General features: G+C 33.3%; 2 long non-coding RNA genes across 2 annotated transcripts in view; one reads left to right on the top strand and one right to left on the bottom strand.

Annotated features, from left to right (window-relative positions):
• LOC111506065 (uncharacterized) overlaps positions 1-8487 on the bottom strand; it is a 35962-nt gene extending 27475 nt beyond the window's left edge. Inside the window, exon 1 of the long non-coding RNA XR_012466544.1 lies at positions 8191-8487. This is a non-coding gene — a long non-coding RNA (uncharacterized lncRNA). The remainder of the gene's footprint in view (positions 1-8190) is intronic.
• Positions 8488-13480: 4993 nt separating this feature from the next.
• Positions 13481-23219, top strand: LOC111506064 (uncharacterized). Its single transcript, XR_002722220.2, has 3 exons — positions 13481-13691; positions 15006-15172; positions 22995-23219. It is a non-coding gene; the product is annotated as an uncharacterized lncRNA (long non-coding RNA).
• Positions 23220-26255: the final 3036 nt, after the last annotated feature.

The following is a 26255-nucleotide window of genomic DNA, read 5'->3' as shown; positions in this document are numbered from 1 at the left end:
TATATAATTTTGCGCCCCAATAATCGCATCCTTGCTGTGTTTTCTTCAATCGATGAAGAGGAACTTGCAGTAAATCTTTATTTCTGGTATCATAAGAATGATTGAGTACATTTTTTGAGAACATCTCTGGATTTGCGTGAACATATTTTAGACAACTATATATATATGCACTGGGAATGGTGAGGATTATATGTTGACGAAAAGCCTCTTTGCAGCTATCTCTATATGCAAGTCCGCATAGAATTCTGATGGCTTTTTTTTGCTGAACAAATATTTTGTTTGAATCAGAACTTGTGCCCCACAAAAGGATTCCGTAAGTTGCTATGCTATGAAAGTTGGAAACATAGGTTATTTTAGCCGCTTGATGTGTTGAAATTGTTTTCATTCTCCTTATACAGTATATTGCTGAATTAAGCTTCTTACTCATTTTGCTTATTTGTACCTTCCAATTTAGTTTTGAGTCCAGATGTATTCCAAGGAATTTTAGTGATTTTTCTTCTGTATTGTTTTTGCTTGAAATCATTAGCCTTTGAGTTTTTTCTTTGTTTAGCAGGAGTATATTTGCCGTAAACCAAATATCTGCTTCGGCTAGAACTTGCTCTGTCTGTTGTCTTATGTCACCTTCATCTTTGCCTTTAACTAGAAAAGTTGTATCATCTGCATATGCACTTGATGCATAAACCTTGATATTTTCGAGAAGATCGTTTGTGTAGATGATAAACAGAATTGGCCCTAAAATAGAACCTTGAGGCACTCCTTGAGTTACCGGAATTGTCTGAGATAGTGAATTTTTCCACCATGTCGATTGAAAACGATTTGACAGGTATGACTTGAGCAGTTTATACGAAATTCCTCTTACTCCATAATATGATAATTTCTCTAACAGTATTTCATGGTCAACAGTATCGAAAGCTTTACTCAAGTCACAGCTTAATATCTGGGAGTCCTCTTGATTATCAATGGCATCTATGATTTTTTGAATAATCTCTATCATTGCTGTCATTGTAGATTTTCCTTGCTGATATCCATGCTGAGAGCTGTTGAAAAATGCTGAACTGTCAAAGAACTGGACTAATCTCTTATTGATTACCATTTCGAAAATCTTTGATATTACTGGTAGAATTGAAATGGGTCTAAAGTTATTTGGAATATCTTCCCCTTTTTTAAACACTGGTATAACTTTTGCATGCTTTATAGTTCATCTGGAAACACCCCTTCGTTTATGCATTTATTGATTATTAATGCAATAGGTTGCGCTATTACATCACCTAAGTCCTTCAAAATTGTGGTTGAAATTCCAAATATATCTTCAGTTCGTTTAAGTTTAATTTCATTTAAAATCTGTTTAATTTCTTTTTCATCCACTTCAGAAAAATAGATTGATCGGACATTATCTATATTATTATTTCTCAGCATTTCAATAGAGGGAACATTGATTTTTCCTATTTTACTTGCTGTTTCTGATCCTACCATTGCAAAATAGTCGTTTAACTCATCAGCCATGAGTTTAGATTTGTTGATTTTTGTAATATTCGGTGCTGTTTCAGACTTAATAATATTCCATATTGCTTTAGTTTTGTCAACAGCCTGTGCAATGTACTCTTCATTATACCTCTTTTTTGTTTCTATTATGTTTCTATTATAATCGTGTTTGTACTGACATATTGACTAATTTAATGGATTATTAGAAGATAAAAATTTTGAATTTTCTATCTGCCACTGTAAGGCAAATAATTTATATATTTTGTGTATATATCGTTCTCCCTCCTCAGATTTTAATATATTTTTGAATAATTTAGAATTAATACTGTCTCAATTATCTGTTAACTGTTCTTTGATTGTTGCCGGCGATTTCAATATTAACTAAAACGATCTTGAATCGCCAGCCACCGATTCGCTGAAAAACCTACTTTTGTCATTCAACTCAACTATGCATGTTAAATCCAATACCCGTATCTCACAATTTTCGTCTACTCTCATTGACTATATTTGTAGCAAATTTGAAGAGCAGAAAGTATTATGTTCGGTCAGCTCTTCAGGTTTATCTGACCATGAGGCAGTTTGCTGCTCAGTGTCGTTCTGGTTGTTGAAGAAGCAAAACAAATGTAAATATGGAAGACTATTTAGCGGGACAAATTATAATAGGTTCTATCAGAATTATCTTCAGACTGACTGGGAAATTATTCCATCACATAATGATCCTTTCACTTTATTTCATAACATCTTAATGGATGGGAAAGAAAGTTTTTGGCTTTCTACTACTCCATCTTGATACAAAAAACAAGGATGAGGGAATCTTCCAAGGAAAGGAAGGAAGTAATCAATTCTAAATTAAGTAACTCTATACATGGATGTGTAGATCATGCAAAGTAACTTTCAGACACAAACTGAAAGAAAGTCCTCCTGAAACAGCTACTTTCATATAAACATTGAATTACACGAAAGAAAAAAATTCTTTCGAAACAAATACTTCTATATGAACACTGAATTATACAGAAGATACTTTTCTTTACTCAGTTTGTATTTCAAACATTCGTTGTGGAATACAAATCAGATAACATTCACATGAGTTCTACCTTAAATGAATGGTAATAAATTGCACTTACATACATGGTACTGAAGAGCCTTGGGGCAAGTGTCTTAAGGCGAAATATCGATGTATACCAGTGAGGCTGACAGTGTTCCATGTAAGTGCAATTTGTTACCATACGTTTAAAGTAGAACTCATGTGAATGATATCTGATTTTTTTCCACAACGAATGTTTGAAATACAAACTGAGTAAAGAAAAGTATCTTCTGTATAATTCAGTGTTCATATAGAAGTATTTGTTTCGAAAGATTTTTTTTCTTTCGTGTAATTCAATGTTTATATGAAAGTAGCTGTTTCAGGAGGACTTTCTTTCAGTTTGTGTCTGAAAGTTAACTTCTTTGCATGATCTACACATCCATGTATAGAGTTAGTTAATTTAGAATTGATTACTTCCTTCCTTTCCGTGGAAGATTCCCTCATCCTTGTTTTTTGTATCAAGATTGAGTAGTAGAAAGCCAAAAACTTTCTTTCCCAAAAATTAATCACTCCTAAAAATATAACCCCTTCAATTCAAATCTTAATAAATGTATTTGAGGCATCATTCCCTATACAAAAAATCAAAATTAAACAAAAAAAAAATGGTTGACAAAAGGTTTGAAAGTTTCTTCTATTAATATACGAAAATTTACAAGCAATCTTTATTATTTAAACTACTTTAATAATTACCGTAGAATTTATAGATTGACAATAAAGTGAGCAAAAGAAATATTTTACAATAGTAGAACTCAGTGAGTCTCACAATAAGATGAAAGAGTCATGGTCAATTATAAATGACTTAAGAAACTCAAAATAACGAAAATGTAACATTACTCTAAGTCCTGATACTATACTGATACTTTTACTGCTCTATTGCAGAAAATATGAGTAGAAATATTACTAGCCCTTATGATCCATTAGTACATCTAGAAAATTTGGGCGTGGATGAGAACCTATCTTTGTATGACACCAACATTAATGAATTAATTGAAATCATGATGGATATTAAAAACAAAAATACTGCAGGCTACGATAACATTTCGATCAAAATAATACAAAACCTTCCTCCTTGTGCCCTAAATATACTGGTTTCACTGATAATTTTATCCTTTCAAACAGGCATATTTCCCTTTTTCTAAAAACATCTGTGGTCATGCCTCTGCATAGGGGTGCTGATTCTGATGATCCCTCTAATCTCCGCCCTATATCTCTCATACCAACCATCGCAAAAAATCATTGAAAAACTAGTCAAAAAACGACTACTTGGATTCATAAATAAGCATAACATCATCAGTGAAAATCAATTCGGCTTCCAGAATAATAAAAATACGCACAATGCTATTTTCTCATTTCTGAACAAAGTTTATTCTTAGATAAATGTCGGTGAAAAGACTGCCGCAGTATTTTGTGACCTGTCGAAAGGCATTCGACTGCGTTGATCACAAAATACTGCTGAGAAAGCTCCAACGTTATGGATGGAGAGGAGTGGCTCACAAATGGTTCGATTCCTACTTGATGGGACGGACGCAAACGGTCAAAACATCTCAACTTTCAAAAAAAAGGGAAATTAATTCTGGTGTTCCACAAGACTCTGTGTTACGTCCATGATCTCATCTAGCTCAATATTTCTGGGAAGTTCACCTTAATTGCAGATGACACTTCCATATTTTGGAACAATAAAAACACTTGTGAGTTGCACAAAATAATCTCTGCTGACTTGAAAAAAGTTAAAGATTGGTGTGATTCAAACATTTTATCTTTTAACTTAACTAAAACAAATTTATTATCATTTAGATGCTCACTCGATGAACTTTTTTTTGAAGACAGATCACTGGAATCTAAAACTAACACAAAATTTCTAGGCGTCTTCATTGACCAGATTTTAAAATTTGTGGATCATGTTAAACAACTCACTAAAAAAGTCTCCTCTGCTGTTATGCGGTTAGAGTGATTTATAAAGAATTGGGGTTCAGCACTGCAAAGATGGCGTACTATGCACTCATAGATTATCACTTACGCTACGGAATACCATTTTGGGGACATGCAGCCCAACTTTATTCAAAAGTCTATTAATTTTACAGAAAAGGGCAATACGGTATAGAGGAAACCTCAAACCAAGATACTCCTGTAGAACCTTCTTCAAAATACATAATATTCTAATGGTAACTGCATTATTTATACTGGAATCTGTGTGTCTAATAAATAAGCATATATTAAATTTTGCTACATCCTCTCCCCATTATAACACCCGAAACTGCAGACACACTCTGAAACTCACTGTGCCAACAAAAAACATTACCAGAGACTCCATATTTTACAACAGTAGAAAGATGTACAATAATTTGCCTAAGGATATACGATCTGCCAATATAAATGACTTCCAATTCAGGAAGTTAGTCAAACAATTTTTATCTGATAGACCCTATTATACTTTGGAGGAATATTTTAACGCTAGCTTTTAACTGACTTATGCATATTTTTTATCCTTACTTATTAAGGAGCTCTTAAGTTGTTTCTATTTATGACTTCTGTTTTATAAACTTGACTTTTACTCTTTTATATATACATATCTTTTATATCCTCCATTTTAACATAGTTTGTACCCATGTACAAACTTGTACATGGGTACAAACATGGGTACAAACCCATGTACAAGTTTGTACCCATGTACAAAAATCCCTAACCTAACCTAACCTAACCTAACCTAATCAATTTCTCTTTAGGTTAAACTTGACATACGTTCATAAATGCAAATGACACCTAAAAAACCGACTCGTATTTTGAACTATAATTGAATGAATATCCAATAGAATAAATCATTCATTATGTAACTATAAAAAAAAGATTTTTTATTATGAACTTGATTTAAAGCATGAATTATGTACACAAATCAGTCACTTTGTTTGGGGTACTTTAAGAGATTGTTCACATTGGTTTCAGCTTCTGTTCATCAATAGAAAATTCTAACCGATCACTTGGGATTATTTACTACTAGTATCATGTTGCTGTATCGCTGCTGTTCCAATGTTTTGGCAGAATCAGGATCAACGAACTTAGGTGTGCGCAGCCTTATAGAACAGTGCTTTCAAATTGTTCTACAGCGCCATCTAGTGGCGAGTTACAGAAAAATTGATAGCCTAAAAATCTTCTCTATGAAAAATTACTTGTACATGTCAAGTTTCATCACGATCGTTGAGCGATGTAGAAGTTTATCACTTACCAACCAACCAACAAACTAACAAACATCCATTTTTATATATTAGATTAAATAGCTTATTGACACACATTCGGAAGCTAAAATGAGCATTGTCAAAGTTCGTGTCATCTGTGCCATCTGCGACGCTTTAATTATTTTAGCTATTGACACTCAGAAAATTTCAAGCCTCTCAAGCCTCTCAGTTTCACTAATTGTTTGGTATGAGATACTCTTTCTAATTAATGTCGTAAGTAAATCCTTACAATCGACAGACATGGATCTCAGGTATGCTGAAAAAATGCTGTAATTTCTTAGAATACAGAAACACAGGCTTCAAAAGCTTCATCTGAATCGCCAAGGAATTGGCTGAAAAGTTAAATATGAAACTTGTATTTAGAGCCACAACAACAATCTGACATGTTAAGCGTCAAGCTAGTAAAACTGCCAGCAATGAGCCTATAACTTTTTAGAAAAAAAATTTGAGGATGAATTTTTCTACTTTTTGTGGACACCACATTAATTTGAGTTAAGGAAAGATTTGAACAGTTGAACTCAGAATCTTGGTCATTTTGTACAATATAAAAGCGATTTCAGAAAAATCCGATCTTTGACCTGACCTGTACTAAAATTACCTGTTATCTCTAATCAGATATAGATGATTATTTGTTGTGTGATGAACTTTCAAGTCTAAAGTATTTTTAGTGTGATTAGAATGTGGTAAACTTCATCGAAAATCGAAAGTTACTAGAGCTGTATCCATTAGATAGATAGATAAGATATTAAAAATATTATTAACTATACCGTTGTAACGGTTTCCAGTGGGGAGAGAAATTTTTTTAAGCTTAACCCCATAAAAACCTATCTGTTATCGACAATATATCAATTTTGATTGACAAACTTGGCGACCTTGTCAAACGAAAATTAATTTGCGAAAAGCATCTGTTTTGATTACTCAGAGTTATAAGAAAGCCACAAAAGTAAAATTTCTTAGTTTTTTGTGGTCGTAATGTAGTGGTTATGTATATCCGCTTTTCTTTTCGCATGGGTTTGACTTGCAATTAGGGGGCGCCGTAGAAATCTCACCCAGGTTCCGGTAGTTCATGAATGCAGAGCGAGTACGGAATAAAGGCATTGATTAAAAGGGAAAATTGTACTTTATGGGATGCTCACGGATTTTCGCGATTTTTTTCTGGGATGATACTACATGATGATAGGAATCCAGAAGGAAGATTAAAACTATTTCATATTAGGTTCGTTCCAACCTTAAGTCACAAACAGATTTCCAACTGTTTGTAAATCGTTGTCAACGCGCATGTCTGGTAAATATTGGTTTCTGATTAATTTGAAATTTCTGATTGGAACAGCTGATAGTTCAACTGAAGTTTGGCATGGGATTTCAACATAACCTTTAAAAATAATTTGGAAAGGAAGTTTTTGGCTTTCTACTACTCCATCTTAATACAAAAAAGGGGATGAGGGAATCTTCCAAAGAAAGGAAGGAAGTAATCAATTTGAAAATAAGTAACTCTATACATGGATGTGTAGATCATGCAAAGAAGTAACTTTCAGACACAAACTGAAAGAATGTCCTCCTGAAACAGCTACTTTCATATAAACATTGAATTACACGAAAGAAAAAAAAAATTTTTTCGAAACAAATACTTCTATATGAACACTGAATTATACAGAAGATACTTTTCTTTACTCAGTTTGTATTTCAAACATTCCACAACGAATGTCACTCCTAAAAATATAACCCCTTCAATTCTTTAAAAATAAATCTAATCAAGTGTATTTCTGGAGAGTAAAAGAAGGTTGCAGTATTTTATATCTCTATTCTATTTACTTATCAACATGGAACAGGGAGGTCACTGCAATAATTAATTTGTGTAATTAAAGATATTCATATTATAGGTACACTTAAAGAATTCCCAATTTTTCCTGCGCCAGCAAATACATAATTTATTTTATAACAATTTTTCCAGGTTATGTTGTTTGTAAGTTGCATGAACATAAAACAGAAACAGTAATACGGAATACGCATGCGTCAGATTGATGGTTAGAAGATAATCCTCAAACCATTCTGATAGATTTCGAACAGGTTTGAATCTTAGATGGAACAGAAAACTGATAGTTTACTAATGGTTGGAAACTCACGTTGGAACGCAATCACATTACTGCGCAGAATCCTGACTGTCAGAAACAGTTTCTGACGCTGGTTGGAACGAACCTATTATATTCCTCAAATCGTGAAAGTCCAATTTTACAGTAAAATATCACCTTCGCTCATTGATTGCATTCCTAAACGTATGGTATCAAATCTATTGGGAAATATGGTTATCGAAAAAATTAAATGCGTTCAAAAAAATTATATAAAAAATAAAACAAGAATGGAAGAGAAAAAATTTGCAAATGGTGGTCTACTCACCATGCGGATATGTGTAGAAATTCCTTTTGAAAATCAATAAATCGCGAACAGCACCCATGTAGTCCCTGCACAGTATCAGAATAATTATTCAATAAAGGAATATGTAATAAAGTAACTATAATTATACTTTTTTGTGATTATTAAATTTGAAATAACATAACTGTCGATATCGACACCCACCAACAGAAACTACCACTGACAAGAGTGACAAGCGACTAATGACAACCGATGACACATAACAAGCTGCAGTGTTGGATTCGTGGTGCAGCTTCGAAGTGCGAACATCGAACTGCCGGACTTTTGTGATTGTTTTTTTTCTCTCCTACCTTCTCCCTTCAAATATGAACACTTCGATTATTAATATTGAGTTGAATGAAGAACACTTCTAAAAACTCAAGGATAAAAAGTGGGTTCGATTTTTTTTAAGTAATTTTTATATTCATGAACTACTGGGCGAGTAAAAAACTGTAAACATGTTAGTAAAGGAAGCGGCGAGATTATCTTTTCCCAAAAAAACCCGTATTGATAATGATGACAACAAAAGCCAGGCATAGTGGAAATGTGGAGGTGCAGAGTATTCTGGAATCAAACCCGGGGAACAAGAACTTCAAGTCTACTCTCTTATTTTTGATTGGGAAAACTCAGATAGTTCATAAGTAAATTCACAAGTAAATGATGAAATGGAGGAAGATGGCCAAACAGATAATGAAGTAGCATTATCAAATGAAGGGGATAAAGGTACGTACACAAACATCTTAGAATCAATTTCAGTGGAAAAGAATCTTAAACGTTTCTCTCATTTGAACATAACTGAAGATGTGTGCGACTTTAAATTGAAAAATATAATGAAAATAAAAATGATAGATATTAAAAAAATTGGTGTAGATTATAATAAAAGAGAAAGTGCTAATAACATGATAAACAATGAGCAAGTTGAAAATAAAGGGTTTAAAGCATACATCCCATTTAGCGATGTAAATGTGCCATAAAAAAGATAATTCCAACATATGACAAAGAAAATTCAATGGAAAGAATTATGAAAAGTCCCTATAGAGTGATTGAGGTTGTAAGAATGGATAGAAAAATCATAACAAACAGATAACCAATATATGTGCCCGCTTCCACGATTTTAATCACATTAAAAGAAACAATAATTTACAGATACATCGAAGTTTGTTTCATAACATACATGTCTCATGTCACTAGTCACTTTATGTTATAATTGTCTCCTTTATCTACATATAAATAAACAACAGTGATAGGAAATGCTTTTCATGCACAGAACAACAAAATAATGATGAAGAATATGACATTATGCAACAAATTATTGCTTATTCTGCTAGATTAATGAACACAAATCGAAAAATAGATAGAATACGAATAGCAAAAAAATATCAGGAAAAACGGACCTTTGAAAAAATCTTATTTTAGGAATCAGAATTCATTTGACTGCTACCATATCGTTATACAACCAAATTCCATTTGAAAAACGCAGGAAAGTATGCAATCCAAACACGTTAATTCATAAACGATCATATGCTCAAAGTGTAGGAAAATAATGAAATAATAGGAATATATGTTATAATATGCAAGAGACCAACGAAATTCTTATAAATACAAATGCACACACACTAATTTTGGACGGCCGATTTTACACCAGTCGTTCAAAGTCCAAATTCTAATAGTGAATCACATGTGGGATCGTCATCAATATCATCATGAATATGTTTCAAATCATAGTTAATATAACGTCATCGTTTCAACACCAGAATGAATTTATTTGAATCACAGACGAAAACGTTTTGAAAACATGAGCGCCAAAAAACGCCGTATGTTGGAAAAAAAGCACTTACTTGAAATTTGACCCTGTTTGGAGGAAGTGATACAATTTATTCGCCAAATATACAAGTAGAATTTGAACATAACTATTGCTAACATTTAATCGTGGTAAATAAATACGGAGCGCCCAAAAGAAGATTTCCTTTGTGCATGGGCGAAAGTATTTCAAGTTCTTGAGTAGTTTATACAATTATAGTTTATAGAATCGACAATATAATCATAGACATATATAGATAACAAAAAACATAACATAACATAGGTATTACAAAGAATAAAGTATATAAATATAAGTGTGTTCATGTACAATACAGATACAAGTTCACAATAAACAAATCTCCCGGAGAGGATGGTATATTTCCAGCTCTTCTTCAAAACGGACTGGAAATAATTTTACCTATTCTCACAAAATTGTATAGAGCTAGTCCGGCGTGGAACTACATACTACCTTGTTGGTTGGCAGCAAGGGTTGGAGAGACCTACACCCTAAATCGGTACGACCAATCAGCCTTACATCCTTCCTGCTGAAAGGACTTGAGAGGATACTGGACGGACATATTAGGAGGGTAGCATTATATGCATGCCCCCTGAATAACCATCAGTATTCTTATCAAATCGGCAAATGAACAGATTTAGCATTAAACAACCTCGTTGAGAAAATCTTCCAATTCTTTGACAACAAGGAGATTGCGGTTGCTGTATTTCCTGATATTGAAGGAGCATTTGACAATGCACTACCTAAATCTATAGGATTGTCTCTGGCTAGGAAGGCTATAGAATCGACCATAACTGGCTGGATCTATGCCAGCATATGCTGGTAAACAGAACTACAACTACGACTCTTCAAGGCGAGGCCATCAGGTTCAGGGTCATCAGGGGCTGCCCTCAAGGTGGGGTACTATTTCCTCTTCTATGGTCGCTCCCGATGGATAATCTGCTTAATGCCCTTGACAGAAGAACAGTTGATTTGCAAGCTTATGCAGATGACCTTGTCATCATAGCAAGGTCTACGTCGGGAAGGGTAGCTTGTAATATCCTTCAAAGCACGTTGGACGATGTTCATAGTTGGTGCCCGAGGGAGCAGATGTCTGTCAACCCCAGCAAACCTGTGTTGATCCCCTTCACCAAGAGGAGAAAATTGGACGATTTAACGCCAATTTTCCTCAATGGTGAGATCATTCCATTCGGAATGAAGGTGAAATATCATGGTATTGTCCTTGATAAAAGACTCACCTGGAATGCTAACTTGGAAAAAATGTTACACGAAGCAAGACTGTCTATATCGATTGGATTTATGTGATGATTGTCAGACCGATGATCACTTATGGTGCAGTCGCTTGGTGGCTGAAGGCTTCACAGAAAACGGCCCAAGCCAAGCTCTCTGGCTTACAGAGAAAGGCTTGTCCGGCTATCACTGGTGCCATCAGTACCACACCTTCTAGATCTACCTCCTCTCCATATTTTTCTGGAGAGACAGGCTAGATGGACTGCATACAGACTTGTGCACATTGCCAATTGCATAAATCAATTAAATGCAGAGTGCAACAGACTGTTGGTTGACACTGGAAGTCACACCATTCTGGAAATAACCTCTGACTTTATGCCTCTAACTGTCAACTACGAACTGCCTTATAAAGTACACTGTTCCCGAGTAGAGAGGGCTGGATCCTTCGGGATAAGGAAGTATTAAGAACAGATAGTTGTTGGTTCACAGATGGATCAAAAACACCTTCCGGTTCTGGTGCAGGTGCTTTTAGTCGCAGATTCAGGACAGAGATATCTACCTGCCTAGGAACTTATGCGACTGTATTTCAAGCGGAAATTTACGCTATTGAATTGTGTGCGGAGAGATCGGATAAATCCAACCTCAGACACAAGTCAATAAAAATATTCTCGGACACTCAAGCGGCGTTGGAAGCTCTTGGCTCCTACCGAGCAACGTCTAAATTGGTAGCAAATTGCCACAAAACACTTTCCTCGATAGGAAGACTTAAAAGATTGTCTCTGGTCTATATTCCTGGTCATACTGGCCTGGAAGGTAATGAAGCTGCTGACTCTCGTGCAAAGGAGGGTGCTGCAAGCGGCTTCATCGGACCAGAACCTGTCATTGGCATTGCTTTGGGCTTTGCTAAACAAACATTGAGCCAGGATTGGCTCACTTCAAGGTGTTTATCCACTACGATGTCTAACAGGCCTCCTTACAGGCCACTGTCATTTGAATCTTCATATGCAGTGACTTGGACTGTCGGAAGACAGTGTGTGTCGCCTCTATTTGGAAAATGATGAAACAGCAGAGTATATACTTTGTGCCAACCCCGCTGGGAACCGAATCAGGTTCTTAGAGTTCGGCAGATCCGTACTCTTACCATCTGATCTGAAAGATCACTCACCATACAAACTAATCGGCTTCATTGAGAAGCTGGGTTTATTTGGCCGAGTGTGAATAGGTGTGAGCCACAATAAACCCTTGCGGGTTGCGGTTGGAGAGTCGAATAGACCCACTCACTTTAGACCTAACCTAACCTATCAGAAAATTTGTGTCAATTGATCAAATCAAACTGTAACCCAACAATAACAAACATAATAAAAAAATGAATACCAGTAATAATTCATAATGAAAACAAAAAAACGATAAATTCAGTGGTAGTGCGCCCGACTCAAAATAAATGGTCGAGAATTCGATCCCAACCTCGACCAAATATGTTTACCGACAGACCTTATCTTGTTGAAGCTGGGATGATTCTGCAACGTTACATGACTGACGGACTGTGAATAGCCACGATGCTCCCTAGGTGGCTCGGGAAATTCTCAAAATTTGTTACTCAAGACACGAGGCTAATGACCAATGTAGTCGATGTCGATGACACCAAAAAAACAAATAAGAAAGAATTTCGAAAGAAAGAGAAACTAAGCAAATTACAAGAAAATAATATGGTAAAATTAGTACTCTAAATGAATGTCCTCATCTTTCTATATCCTGGGTTTCTCTGAATATTAACCGAGATAACATTTCGCTTCTCCGTTGCTTGGGAGCGTCAAGAGCGAGGATGTTGAGGGCGGAGTCGAAAAGAGAGGTGCACTTGAAATAAATAATGTCACGAACTTATGAATATTGAAGTAAAATACACATTGAGCAGACTGGTGGTCCCCTATGCCTCTAATCAGGCTGGATGTCGACGGATTCGACGAGGTCGTTAGTTCTGTAATAATTTAATAATTGTGAAGTGAAGTGAGTATGTGGAAGAAAAAACCAAGAGGTCATCCGGAGAGAAATCAAAATCTATATAGTTCTCAATTGTTATTTTCATCAAAAAGTATGAAAAAGTAAATAGGGTGGATGATGTGAAGCAAGACCGCTGCGCCCTCCGACGAAGCTTCTGTTAAATAATAACAGGAGGAGCCTGGTCAAATGCGCTCGAGTGGGAAGCAACCACCGAACTGTCGAGCTCATCTAAAGAAGAAGAGTCGAAGTGGTTAAATCGTCAAATGTGGTTGTAGAGCACCATGAGTTACAAAGAAAGTTTCATATTTAAGATTCCCGTTTTATTTAATTTTTTGATTGGTGGAAATAGAATATTTGGGCTGAAATCACTGTTCCTTCTGGAACATCAGAAACTGTATTGTGACATTTCAAGGCAACTTCAGCAATGGAAATTAAACCAAAGGTAAGGGATCCTATTTTTTCAGTAAATTGCTCTGAGTACAAAAGTTGACGCCAAGTTTTTTTCCGCCATGCCTTTTTTTTCTTAAACCAAATACAGAGCTTTTTTGCGGTAGTTTAGGAGGAACTCATTGCCAATATCACAGGCCAGTATTATCACAGGTATTTTTAAACTGTACTTCTGTACCACATAGCGAAATTTTAAAGGAAGGCTTCACCTCTGAATTGTTTCCATTTCTCATTTTCCAATGAACAAAATATCCAAAATTTAAATTGAAAGTGGTATATTTAAGAAGGTATTTATTTTTAGGAAAGGAAGGGTTTGAAATGAAATGTCCCCAACATTATTTCATTTTTGAATTTCACGAGATTAAAGTTACTTTTATGATTCTTGTCCTTCTGTCATCTCTCAACTTCTCTCAAATATTGATTATGTATTTATTTTCAAATATTACTGGAGTTTTATCCCAACACCAAACCGTTATTTCAACATCTCGACACGTGTTTCGATCACCAAGTGGTCATCTTCAAGAGGAAGATTAAACTGTAGTTTAATCTGCTTCTTGAAGATAACATAAAAAAGGGGTTTTTGGGAAATGTCACTCTAGCAATCTGTACTACACTATGAACTGTCTTTTTTGTAGCCAACACACCAACTGCACCTTTATTCACCTATTTATTAGTTTTTTGCAAATAACATTGTATAATTCATGTTATATGGTTCTCAATGAGTTTATATTCCAGGCATTTCCAAAGAAAAAAATTCAGGTTTTATATAATTTTTAGTGACTTTTAACCATCTGTCAAAATTTCATGAAAATCCTTGAGGTACTTTTTTATTATTTTTAATTGAAACAGGATGTGAATTTTTTTCAATCCAATTTTCAATCAGTGGAAAAAACTGCTTGTCAAATGGTAGATTTTTACAAATAAAATTCCGATGGGGATTTATTCAATTTGTCGGTAAACACTTATTGTTTTAATTTCAAAAACTACACCTTACGATTTGATCTCCACAAACTTAATTTGAAAAATATATCACAACATTAGCTTTTTCAAGTGTAGTTTTTGAAATTACTATGGATCTTCATCAAGTAACGGCCGAATCAATCAGAAAAAAAACCTTATTGTTTTAAATTATGAATATATTTCAAAATAAATTAGTTGTGAAAAAAAGAATTAATTTGCATGCTCCAAAAAGAAGAGAATGAACTTTTTGTTCAAAAAGAGGGCGAATTCTTCAATATACTTTGTCGTTTTGAGACATAATATCTTATTGATTTTAATTAATGTATTAATATCCAATATCAATTTTCAGATGATTGGCTTCACAAATTTGAAGAGGGAACTGTGCTTACATTTTGATGTTGGATGAACGGATTATTTCAGAGTGCGATTAGTTGTAACTGGATAGCTCTCAATTAGGCCATTAAGGGAATCGTTATGATGTGTAAGCAGTTTATGAATATTCTTCACTTTCAGAAGGTAACTATTCAATAATTTATCAGTTATTTTAGCTATCAATCAAAATATGCATTATTGTCAAAGGTACATTCTTATTGACAAAGCTTGTAAAGAATATTATTGGAGTTTTTTCCCAACAGATTAAACTTCTTTCTTTAATCTTTCTCTTATAGGTGTTAGTCCATTAACCTACAGTGTAGGGAATTGAGACTGGCCTGAACGAATTGTTCCTTTAGATGATTTGAAAAAAATTTAAAGCCGAATCGAACATATGTTCAGTCTCAGCTTTAAGCATGTTTAGTTTGTTGGTGAGAGGCATAGAAGTTAGAAATGTTTTGAGTATTCGAAGATTTTCTGCTATCGAAAAAAATTGATCAAAGAATTTGCATTAAATCAGAGCAAAAAAAGGATGCATTGGGAGGTTAACATATATCAATCAATGCCGACTTGACTCGACTTCAAGTCAATTATTGGAAGAAATTGAAAGAAGAATTGGAAAGGAGAAAAACTGAGGGAGAAAATGTGATCATAAGATACTTCAATGGTGTTCCCCAAATTACTCAACAAATTGCAAAAAAGTAGTGCACAATCATATAAGTTACTATTATCAAAATGTTGGTGGCTTAAGAACTAAACTACTAGAATTGCAGCAGGCAGTTACGTCTTCTCATTACGACGTCATTGTGTTTGCGGAAACGTGGCTAACAGAAGACTATCAGAATTCTGAATTGGGGTTAAAAGGATATGACCTTTTTCGACAAGACAGAGACTGAACCGGGTCATCAAAATCTAGAGGTGGTGTGTTTTAATTGCAACTAGAAGCTCATTATCCGCAAATCATATTGAAGGAACTTTGAATAATATTGAACAAATTTTTGTCAGGATGTCATTGGGGAAAGAATTACATAATTATTGGTGCTGTATATATACCTCCAGTTTCAGATATTGAAATATACAACAACCATGTTTATACTGTTGACAATGTTATGAGTTCTTTCCCGAATCACAGAATGATACTCTGTGGAGATTATAATATTCCAAATGCTATATGGTTTAATGATGAACTTGGATTGAATGTCGACTGTGAAATTAATTCCCCGGCAAATGTATTGTTGCACTCCTTCAGTTACCATAATTTATATCAGTTGAATACTATTCGAAACTCAAGAAATACCCTCCTAGACCTTTTATTTTCGTCTTACAAAGATATTCTAGTATATAATCCAGTCGAGTTCATCTTTCACAATAGTGTCCATCACTCATCTATAACTTTTGATTTTGAAATGGAAACATTACCTGATTTAAAAGTTGAGGAATACTTTTATGACTTTAGAAATAGTGACTACATCCCTATGAATAGTTTTCTTGCTAGCATCAAATGGGAAACTTTATTACTTGAAAAAGATATAAATCTATCTATAATGAATTTTTATTATGTACTATATGATGCAATCTATCATTTTGTTCCGATAAAAAAGTTCAAATCTTCAAATTTTCCTAATTGGTTCAGCAAAGACTTGAAGAAAAGCATACTCGATAAGAAAATAGCACACAGAGAATATAAAAGTGGTGATGTAGAAGCATTTCATAGATTTCAATATCTCGGATCTCATTGTAAAACCATGCGAGATGAGTGCTATCGTAGATATATTTCAAAAACCGAAAAAAATATGTCAACTAATCCCCGATACTTCTGGAAATATATTAGTGATAAGAAGAAACTTTACAATCTCCCTTCCCGTACGGTTTATGATGATATCTCTACTGATAATGCTAATGAAATAGTTGATCTTTTCTCAAAATTTTTCTCAACAATTTATGACAGCACTACGGTCAATGAAATCCCCAAATTCAAATTTCAAATGTAGCTGACGTCTGCCACTATAATATAGATAGTAAGGAAGTTATAGATTTAGCTTTGAAACTACCATTTAAACTAACAACAGTCCTGATAAGATACCCTTGCACCTGATTAAAAATTGTATTTATACTCTAGCAAAACCACTACACTGGCTATTCAATCTTTCTATTGAAAAAGGAATAGAGGCATATGCAATCAGTCAGAGTTGCCCAAAATGCTGGACTGTCTAATCACTAGAAAACTTTCATTCGATTTCAGAAACATCATAATCAATCAAAATCAACTTCTACAAACTTATTACTTTATGAAAACTACATCATAAATAATCTTGAAAATAGGCTACAAGTGGACTCTATATACACAGATTTTTCTAAAGCCTTTGATAGAGTCAACCAAAACCTACTGATTGCTAAGTTGAATGCGTTGGGTTTAGAGGGAGATGTTTTAAATTGGATTGAAAGCTACCTTCACAATAGAGTTCAATACGTTAAATATGGCAACTCTATATCTGAACCGATAAATGTGCCATCAGGTGTTCCTCAGGGATCCCACATAGGCCCATTACTGTTCAATTTATTTATCAATGATGTCTCCACTGTTTTTACCTCCAGCTCATGATGATTTAAAGGTGTTCAAATCAATACAAAATATATCAAATGCTCAGGCACTTCAATGTGATTTGGTACAGTTTTCTAGCTGGTGTGACGTCAACCTTTTGTATTTGAATCCAGATAAGTGTCAAAAAATTACTTTCTCAAGGATCAATAATGTATATGATTACTCGTATAAAATCAATGGGAATGATTTAGCAGTAACGGATAAAATAAAAGATTTAGGTGTCGTTTTTGACTCAAAAATGTCATTTAAGTACCAAATAACGGAAGCCTCATCTCGAGCCCGTAAGATGTTAGGTTTTACACTTCGTTCTGCTAGAGACCTAAGTGTCGAATCTATAAAACTGATTTATTGTGCACAAGTGAGATCCATTCTTGAGTATAACTCCATTGTATGGTCACCCTATTATAATGTTGATGTTGAGTTGTTAGAGGGGTGTCAAAACAAATTCTTGAGATATGTTGCTTTTCAGTTAGGATTAAATAGAGAAGAGTATAACTACTCACAGATATTGAACATGAACACCTTAACTCATAGGAGACCTGACACAGATCTTGTGTTTGTCCACAAAGTATTAAACAGCTATATTGATTCTCCAGAAATAGTTGAGCTTTGTACTACTCTCTCTGTGAATGATAGAAGAACCAGAAATAGTGATATTTTTAAAATTCCTTTTTGTAGAACCAATTATGGTCAGAATGAAACAATATGTAGGATATTGAAATCAGCAAATCATTACCATCTTAACCTGGAATTGTTTAATTCATCATTATTATCCTTCAAAAAATGGATTAAAAACATCTGATATATCTTTAGTTTGTAAGCATATGTACAATTTATAAAAAGATATTTGTAAAAATTGGCTTGTCCGTTGAAATAAATAAATAAATAAATTTTATGTAAAAAAATGGAATTAAGTGCTCAAAATTCACTTGAAATGGTGACAGTGGCATACAGTGACTGCACTCTAAGTCAGAAATATGTTTAGATTGGATTGATAATATGTTTATTGTTTAAGAATACAATTCTTGTTACAAACACAATGTCATAAATAAATATCAATATAAACATGAAGTATGAAATGTGAAGTATAAGTGTATAAAATATAAATGATTAAAATGAAATTTAAACTATATATACATACATATGCAGAGGTTACATGACAAGAACTAGGACAACAAATAAAAAAATATGTTTCACACACAGTACAATCACAGTTTCATCACATTCTAAATTACAGGGCATCGTCAAAATATTCTTGTAGGACATAATTGGCTTCATCACTTGATAGTTTTGTACATTTCCTTCTAAATATGATGAAAGGAGTCTCTTTGATTTCATTGGGAAGTTAATTGTATATCCTGATTCCATTATATATCAACGAGTTTTGAACCAAACATGTTTTTTGGAATTGGTAGACTCAGTTCATTTGACTGCCTTGTGTGGTATGTGGCTGTAGCTGTAGATTCATAGTTTTCCCTATTTTTATGTATAATTGACACGGTTTCCAATATAAATATTGAAATAACCGTAAGGAGTCTATGTTCTCGAAAAAGGGTTAACATGAATCCCGCCATTTCGGGCGGGGGTCTCCAAACTACGGCCCGCGGGCCAAATCCGGCCCGCGACAGCCAATGATTTACTGTCATCAATCTGGCCTGCAACAGCCAATGATTACCTAATTGTTGTTACTATTGCTGTGATAAGTGGAAGAAGAAAACACAGAATGATAATTACTCGGTTTTATTCACTTGTAAGGTAAAACTTAACGACAGAAATGATGGCAAAGAAAACTTCACTTAAGTATCTAAGTTTAAGCATATTAATAACTGACAAATAATTGAAATGAATCACAGTAGAACAAAAACACTAATGAGATTTATGTAATTGTGATTTTTCACCAACAATACTTTGTAGTTGTGGATCAATTTTACTTGTACCAATTATCAAAAGAGATTTAAGATGCTCATCGGTTAATTGAGATCTGTAAACATTCTTTGTGTACTTCATCTTGGAAAACGTTTTCTCACACAAGTAAGTAGTACCAAAAACAGAAAACAAGCCACGAGCAAATTTATGCAAATTATCAAATTGTTCCAGTGGAAGACTCTTATAAAATTCCAACAAAGATGAATTTTGATATTTGTTCTTAAGCATATCACTGCCCCGTAAATCAATAATTTCCATTAGGACTTCTGGAGCCAGGTTTTCAATGTCAGAATCAAAAGGATTTTGAAAAAGCTCAATTTCATTCGCAATGACATCAAAATCTGAAAAACGAGTATCAAAATTTGTCTTCAAAGCACTCAAAGTTTCGATTGCAAAATTGACGGGAAATTCAGTCTCTGTAGTGTGGCTGAATATTTCACATGTTTCAAAATGTGTGAAACATTTTTTACGTAATTGCGATTGAAATAGTATTATTTTCTGCCTGAAGGATTTGATATTGGTGTATAAATCAGGGAGAAGCTGATTTTCTCCTTGCAATCTCAAATTCAGTTCGTTCATATGATTTGTCAAATCGACATAGAAGGCTAACTTCCACATCCAATCACTGTTTTCTAAATCGGTAAAAGGGCGCTGCTTCTCATTTAAAAAAATTTCGATTTCTGTTCGAAGTTCACAAAAGCACTTAAGGAGTTTTCCGCAACTAAGCCAGCGTACGGCAGTATGATATGGTGAATCATTTTCTCCAATCTGTTGAATAAACTCGTAGAATTGTCGGTGATTCAGCCCAGTGGATCTGTTGAAGTTAACAACTGATATGACTGGTTTTAGAACTTCAAACATTTTCCGCACAAGGACTGTTGATGAATGATACAATGTAAGACTAATGGTTTTGAACCACCATCATTTTCTACAGCCTTTGACACAAGTGCAACTACTCCTTTATTTTTACCATACATATTTTTGCCTCCATCATTTGTTATAGATTTCAAATTTCTCCATCGAAGGTTCATTTTATTAATGGCGTTTTCAACTCCCTTAAAAATATCTGCCCCAGTTGTCGTGCCGTGAATACTATCAATATCAAGAAGTTCTTCATACACTTCATAGCTTTTATCTACTCCGCGAATAAAAATCATCACGTGAACAGTATCTGACACATCCGTTGACTCATCCAATGCTAGAGAAAACCACTCATGATGTCCATTTTTGTCAGACAGTTGAGATGATATATTTTCTGCGATGTTTTGCATCGTCCGAGCCATGGTGTTTGCTGACAAACTGACACTTTTAAATAAATTTACCTTTTCGGAGCATATTTCTTCGGCTACTGCAATCAAGCATTCTTTTACCATTTCTCCATCGGTGAATGGTTTGCCACGTTTTCCGATATCAAGAGCCACACGAAAGCTGGAGCGAGTTGCAGACTCTTGTTCAGTATTCGCTTTGGTAAACAAAGATTGCTGCGATTTGAGTCCGCGTTTCAAATTTTTCCTTCCGCAAACTTCCTGTATACTTGGAGTAACGTTGAAGATGTTTCGATTCATAGTGTCGTTTAATGTTATAGTCTTTGAGAACAGCTTTGGTTTCATTACAAATTAAACATAGCGCCTTATTACTGGAGCCAATCACAAAATACTGAAAGTCCCATTTTTCTTGGAACGTTCTGCATTCACTGTCGATTTTTCGCTTCTTTTCCATACTAACAAATCACACATAAAAACACTAAGTCAAATCAAAATACTTTTATTGACGGGTGTTACTTTATTTCACAATAGACAGTTTCGCTTCCTTCGCCTTTCCTACGCAGACTAACTCGCAGTTGCGCCGCTAGCCTTTTTATATGCAGTTATTAATGCCATCTCGAGGTGATCGGAATACACTAGCTAGAACCAGAACTGTCCCGAACCAACGCGGTAATTCCAAATATTTAATTACGCCTAATGCCACCTAGCGGGCAGATGAAAAAGATAGTACATAGTACCACTACTCGCCACTAGATGTCGTTAAGTGTCACAATACACAATAATAATTGAAATGCAAAAAAAGCGTAAGTTCGCTTAGGTCACGCACTTTGCGACTATTCTAGTCTAGAAATATAGTTTACTTTTCTTCCTGGGAGTGAAGTTTGCAAAAGAGTTTCCAATAATTTTGTAAAATTTCTCAACCACATTATAAATATCTAGGTTATTGAATAGAAGTGCCTAGTTTATTGGCGACAAATAATTATTCAAACCCACATAGTTTGCATTTTTAAAGTCATAGTAAAACTCTTCAAATGGAAGTGGTTTAAATTCATCTGTTAGTTCCAATTCGGCAGTAATGGCTTTATGGTGAAAGTTATTAGGTCAGTAGCTTCCTGAACCTGAACAAAAACATTTTGTGAAAAAGCTAGACCTAGGTATACATTATGATTATTAGGAATGAAATTGAGTTGTTTGAAATTAAGAAAAGAAAAATGATCACAAAAATATGGGCTGGATATTCTTGAAGGCAACGAACGCTAAGTCCATGCTCTTCCGAAGATTCCCATGTAGCCAATGGTAAATTATAATCACCAAAGAGATAACATTGAGATGCTCTGAATTTCTCAGATATTTGTTTGACAAAAGTACAATGATCTATTTGAATATCGGAATTTGAACCAGGCGGTATGTAAGTAGCTCCAAAAAACACTTTTCCACTTGTGTTCTTTAAAAGAATGGATAAATGCTCGACATTTGAACTGATTCCATCTAAAATTTTCACATTCAGTTTTTTTTTGACACATCATTACACCACCACCACCACGAGACTTGTTACTTGTGTTCGCATTTCGATCAGTTCTAAAAATGTTATAGTTGATTAGACAAATTTCTGCATCAAAGTAGGGGCTTGTTAGCCATGTTTCAGTTAATATAATAACATCATAATCGCAGCACGGGACAGAGTTTTTAAATTCTTCAAGTCTAGTTCTTAAACCACCAACATTTTGATAACATATTTTTAACGTATGGTTAGAGTTACATCTTAGTTTTTTGATTATTCGATTACAGCAATGCCTTTACTATATTTGATAGTTTTTGAATTATTAACATAAGATTCGCTTTGTCATTAAGAATTTTTGTTCTTCAGATAGTAAAGAAAATATCTCCTTCTCTCTTAACTAATTGTTATTTTATAGTGTATTTTTTTCAATTTAATGAAAGAGACATTTGAAAAACATAACATTCTTGCTTTCTGAAATATTTTGAAAAAATTATCAAGTGCGTTGATAAACTATATTTTGCCTGGACTGTGTCAAAACAGTAACATTTCTATTCAAATTTGGTATTTTACCCCATAAAGGTCTAATCTGTGCTTTTTAAATTGTGAGATCCAAAAAATCTATATGACTTAATTTTAGTGAAATAAATTCAATTGGTATTTATTTTTTTTCAGAATTCACAGACAAGAACCGATGAGATTGTGGGCCTGTAATGCATAATGAAACACCAACATGGATATACAGTTCTAAATGCAGTATGTGGTAGTATATTAAGGATGCTGATGAGTCACTTGGAATGTAATTTCCTTTTTCATTGATGTAAATATTTTATCTCTTGGAACTACTACATATTTTGTCATGTAAAAGATAGAAATAAAGGTACATGAATTTGTTTGGAAGTTAGTACATCCTACAAAGCAGGATATTGGTCAAATATTAGATCAGATAGTAATTAATAAAATTCATTTGAGGTAACTATACTGTTACTGGCAATACATGCCTAATATCCTAAATTGTGGGATGTGTTGGAGAAATAGGTACCCGACTTGAATCTTATGATGTGTGCATTATGATTCTGCAGAGATGAAGAAATTAATGTCGAGAAATAATTTATCATCAGTTCATCTGATATGACTAAAAATGGCGTATACATGTTTAGATATATGGTTTTTTCGTCCCAAAATTTGGAAATGCAAAATTCATCCATTACTCTTATGTACTTCCATGAGTTTTTTGAAGCCAGATGTTTCACTTCCATTTTGAAAATAGCTATGGACACATACAATTCAATATTGTTGAAAAAATTATGTCTTTGAAGATGGGCTAACCATTACTTTTTAGAATGATACTCGTTTTGCTTCTCACTATACTTATTCTTCTCTTCATCAGTATTCCATCCGATGTTGAATATGTTTCTGCATTTTTATTTTCTCTATGTGAAGGCTACTAGTTATTTATATTTTGTTCATAAATATTTGCAGATGTGAAGTGATTTAATGCGTATATTTTGTTATATCTGTTGTGGAATATGATACTGGTTCTTATAAAAAGGAGAATGTTCCTCAATACTGAAATATTATTTGTTGAATTTGTCTTCTTTTCGCAAGGTTTATTGAATCTTCTCGGGAAAGCAGACGTGATGGGTTTTAATACTTATATTTTATATCTGTTATGAATTTACAATACCGGATTCTAAATGGAATATGTTTCTAATACTAAAATAGTATTTGTTGAATTTGTCTTCAAATTGCAAGGTTTATTGAATTTTCTCAGGAAAGCAGATGTTGAGTGTTCAATGCTTATATTTTATATCTGTTATGAAATACAACATTGGTTCTTATAAAATGGAGAATTTGCATCATATTGAAATTTTATTTGTTGAATTTGTCTTCAAGGTTTATTGAATGGTCTTAGGAAAGCAGTTGTGAAGTATTTTAATGTGTATATTTTTATATCTGCTATGGAATATAATACTGGATCTTATAAAATGGAGAATTTTGTGTCATACTGAAATATTATTTGTTGAATTTGTCTTCAAGGTTTATTGAGTTTTCTCAGGAAAACAGATATGAAGTATTTTGATGTGTTTATTTTATATCTGTTATGAAATATAATACTGGATCTTACAAAATGGAGAATTTACCTCATACTGAAATGTTATTTGTTGAATTTGTCTTCAAGGTTTATTGAATTTTCTCAGGAAAGCAGATGTGAAGTATTTTAATGCATATATTTTATTTAATATAATACTGGATCTTATAAAATGGAGAATTTGCCTCATACTGAAATTTTATTTGTTGAATTTGTCTTCAAGGTTTATTGAGTTTTCTCAGGAAAACAGATATGAAGTATTTTAATGTGTTTATTTTATATCTTTTATGAAATATAATACTGGATCTTATAAAATGGAGAATTTGCCTCATACTGATATTTTATTTGTTGAATTTGTCTTCAAGGTTTATTGGGTTTTCTAAGGAGAGCAGATGAGAAGTATTTTGATGTTTATATTTTATGGATCTTATAAAATGGAGAATTTGTGTCATACTGAAATATTGTTTGTTGAATTTGTCTCCAAGGTTTATTAAATTTCCTCAGGAAAGCAGATGTGAAGTATTTTAACGTGTATATGTTATGGAATATAATAGTGGATCTTATAAAATGGAGAATTTGTGTCATACTGAAATATTATTTGTTGAATTTGTCTTCAAGGTTTATTGAGTTTTCTCAGGAAAACAGATATGAAGTATTTTAATGTGTTTATTTTATATCTGTTATGAAATTTAATACTGGATCTTATAAAATGGAGAATTTGCCTCATACTGAAATGTTGTTTGTTGAATTTGTCTTCAAGGTTTATTGAGTTTTCTCAAGAAAACAGATATGAAGTATTTTAATGTGTTTTTTTTATATCTGTTATGAAATTTAATATTGGATCTTATAAAATGGAGAATTTGCCTCATACTGAAATGTTATTTGTTGAATTTGTTTTCAAGGTTTATTGAATTTTCTCAGGAAAGCAGATGTGAAGTATTTTAATGCATATATTTTATTTAATATAATACTGGATCTTATAAAATGGAGAATTTGCCTCATACTGAAATTTTATTTGTTGAATTTGTCTTCAAGGTTTATTGAGTTTTCTCAGGAAAACAGATATGAAGTATTTTAATGTGTTTATTTTATATCTTTTATGAAATATAATACTGGATCTTATAAAAATGGAGAATTTGCCTCATACTGAAATGTTATTTGTTGAATTTGTCTTCAAGGTTTATTGAGTTTTCTCAGGAAAGCAGATGAGAAGTATATTTGATGTTTATATTTTATGGATCTTATAAAATGGAGAATTTGCCTCATACTGAAATGTTATTTGTTGAATTTGTCTTCAAGGTTTATTGATTTTCTCAGGAAAGCAGATGAGAAGTATTTTGATGTTTATATTTTTAGGATCTTATAAAATGAGAATTTACCTCATACTGAAATGTTATTTTGTTGAATTTGTCTTCAAGGTTTATTGAATTTTCTCAAGAAAGCAGATGAGAAGTATTTTAATGCATATATTTTATTTAATATAATACTGGATCTTATAAAATGAATTTTCTCAGGAAAGCAGATGTGAAGTATTTTAATGCATATATTTTATTTAATATAATACTGGATCTTATAAAATGGAGAATTTGCCTCATACTGAAATGTTATTTGTTGAATTTGTCTTCAAGGTTTATTGAGTTTTCTCAGGAAAACAGATATGAAGTATTTTAATGTGTTTATTTTATATCTTTTATGAAATATAATACTGGATCTTATAAAATGGAGAATTTGCCTCATACTGAAATGTTATTTGTTGAATTTGTCTTCAAGGTTTATTGAATTTTTCTCAGGAAAGCAGATGTGAAGTATTTTAATGCATATATTTTATTTAATATAATACTGGA

This window comes from Leptinotarsa decemlineata, unplaced genomic scaffold (genome assembly GCF_025532065.1).
Source record: "Leptinotarsa decemlineata unplaced genomic scaffold, Ldec_3_MD MMD2_tig00005264_RagTag, whole genome shotgun sequence".
Taxonomy (NCBI): domain Eukaryota; kingdom Metazoa; phylum Arthropoda; class Insecta; order Coleoptera; family Chrysomelidae; genus Leptinotarsa; species Leptinotarsa decemlineata.
Note: the sequence above shows the minus strand (reverse complement) of the source record. Positions and strands in the feature narration are given on the sequence as shown.